This window comes from Mus musculus, chromosome 8 (assembly GCF_000001635.26).
Source record: "Mus musculus strain C57BL/6J chromosome 8, GRCm38.p6 C57BL/6J".
NCBI classification, from domain to species: Eukaryota; Metazoa; Chordata; class Mammalia; order Rodentia; family Muridae; genus Mus; species Mus musculus.
Window position 1 is genome coordinate 75343105 of NC_000074.6, and position 2918 is coordinate 75346022.

Sequence of the window (2918 nt, forward strand, 5' to 3'; positions counted from 1 at the left end):
TGAAATTCTGCTCAGCTTTCTTAGAATTTGTCTACAGATTTTCTTAGAGATTTCCAGCACCCTGCCCACCAAATATTGTATACAAAGTAGTGAGTACTTGTGTTTATTTCTTTTCAGGTCTTAAATATTTATTTTATTTTATTGGTTGGTCAAACTTTCAGCACAAAGCTAAGCAGAACCAATGACAACCCATTCCTGCTTCCTGCCTGACTTTGAAGGCAATGCTTCTGATTTTCCATTAGATGGACTCTGAGATTTGAGTACATATCCTTTTTAGGTTAATGATGTTTCCTTTATGGCACTATTGCTGCTAATTTAAAAATTAGTTATGGGAAGGATAAATATTTACTCTTACTCTTCATCCTTACTTTATTGTCATAAATAATAGATGCTTTTTAAAAAAGACACTGGTTGGCTCAGAGTGACAATATCTTATTTGGAGTTTTATGCCCATGATTATGATAGTAAACTATATTTCTCCTTGGGTTTTGACTCAGTGTTACTTCTTGATGTGAAGTGAGCTGGGCACCTGTGCCTCTTCCCCAGATTGGTAAAACAACAAGCATAAATGTCAATGGATCAGTTCTCTGTTGAACTTATTATCTCTTTATAAAAATATTTGAGTTGAGGGTTGTATATTACATGGTCGAACAAAATCTGCTAATAACTATTATTATGTACCTAAATGTTCTTTACAGTCCTTTATGCTATAAAGAATCATGTTCAGATATGTGAACATGAAAAATTTCAAATCTCTATATGATACAGTTTTTGTTTATGTATAATATATATTATAATCTGTTAATATATATTAGTACATACTACACTACAGATTATTCATATAGATATGCCAGTAATTTAGCCCAGGGCATACTTTTAAATTCTGAACCTTTAATATTTGGAATTTCTTAGACCAAGTACATAAGGGTGATGGCAAGCATGGCAATGGGGAACTCATTCATTGTCAGTTCTCTTGTCACTTAAACATGCAGAGCCTATCAAAGTTATATGAGATGACTAATCCTACTAGATACTATGAACTGGGGTCTAGAAACAGATCACATGCACAAGATCTCATGGGCAGTGAGCAAGAAATTTAAGATTTAAACTGTCCTGAAGGACATATGGGTTCCTTTTCAACATCCTGATTGGGGAATGAACGCTGATTCTGAACCAGTTTTGGAAAAAAAAAAAAGCAATCATAGGCTTTTATTGTTGTTACTTTTTTTTTCCATTTTTTATTAGGTATTTAGCTCATTTACATTTCCAATGCTATACCAAAAGTCCCCCATACCCACCCATCCCCACTCCCCTACCCACCCACTCCCCCTTTTTGGCCCTGGCGTTCCCCTGTACTGGGGCATATAAAGTTTGCAAGTCCAATGGGCCTCTCTTTCCAGTGATGGCCGACTAGGCCATCTTTTGATATATATGCAGCTAGAGTCAAGAGCTCCGGGGTACTGGTTAGTTCATAATGTTGTTCCACCTATAGGGTTGCAGATCCCTTTAGCTCCTTGGCTACTTTCTCTAGCTCCTCCATTGGGAGCCCTGTGGTCCATCCATTAGCTGACTGTGAGCATCCACTTCTGTGTTTGCTAGGCCCCGGCATAGTCTCACAAGAGACAGCTACATCTGGGTCCTTTCAATAAAATCTTGCTAGTGTATGCAATGGTGTCAGCGTTTGGATGCTGATTATGGGGTGGATCCCTGGATATGGCAGTCTCTACATGGTCCATCCTTTCATCTCAGCTCCATACTTTGTCTCTGTAACTCCTTCCATGGGTGTTTTGTTCCCAATTCTAAGGAGGGGCATAGTGTCCACACTTCAGTCTTCATTTTTCTTGAGTTTCATGTGTTTAGCAAATTGTATCTTATATCTTGGGTATCCTAGGTTTGGGGCTAATATCCACTTATCAGTGAGTACATATTGTGTGAGTTCCTTTGTGAATGTGTTACCTCACTCAGGATGATGCCCTCCAGGTCCATCCATTTGGCTAGGAATTTCATAAATTCATTCTTTTTAATAGCTGAGTAGTACTCCATTGTGTAGATGTACCACATTTTCTGTATCCATTCCTCTGTTGAGGGGCATCTGGGTTCTTTCCAGCTTCTGGCTATTATAAATAAGGCTGCTATGAACATAGTGGAGCATGTGTCCTTCTTACCCGTTGGGGCATCTTCTGGATGAGGATTGCTGGATCCTCCGGTAGTACTATGTCCAATTTTCTGAGGAACCGCCAGACTGATTTCCAGAGTGGTTGTACAAGCCTGCAATCCCACCAACAATGGAGGAGTGTTCCTCTTTCTCCACATCCAAGCCAGCATCTACTGTCACCTGAATTTTTGATCTTAGCCATTCTGACTGGTGTGAGGTGGAATCTCAGGGTTGTTTTGATTTGCATTTCCCTGATGATTAAGGATGTTGAACATTTTTTCAGGTGTTTCTCTGCCATTCGGTATTCCTCAGGTGAGAATTCTTTGTTCAGTTCTGAGCCCCATTTTTTAATGGGGTTATTTGATTTTCTGAAGTCCACCTTCTTGAGTTCTTTATATATGTTGGATATTAGTCCCCTATCTGATTTAGGATAGGTAATGATCCTTTCCCAATCTGTTGGTGGTCTTTTTGTCTTACTGACGGTGTCTGTTGTTACTTTTTTATGTCAAAGCGCATAATAAGGGCCTATAAGAGAATTAACCATGGTAAATGTAGACCTACAGTGACTTTTATGTAGTGTCACATAGCTTGTGGAGGCACCATCCACATGGGCTGCCCGGTGAGGACGCCTCTTTGGATTTGTCCCCTATGATGGCATGTGACATCCCGGAACCCTCTGGGTTTTATTGTTACCCCCATTTTGCTTTATTATGTAAAAATGAGAAATGTATTTCATACTAGGTTCTTAGCACCTGACTTTTTA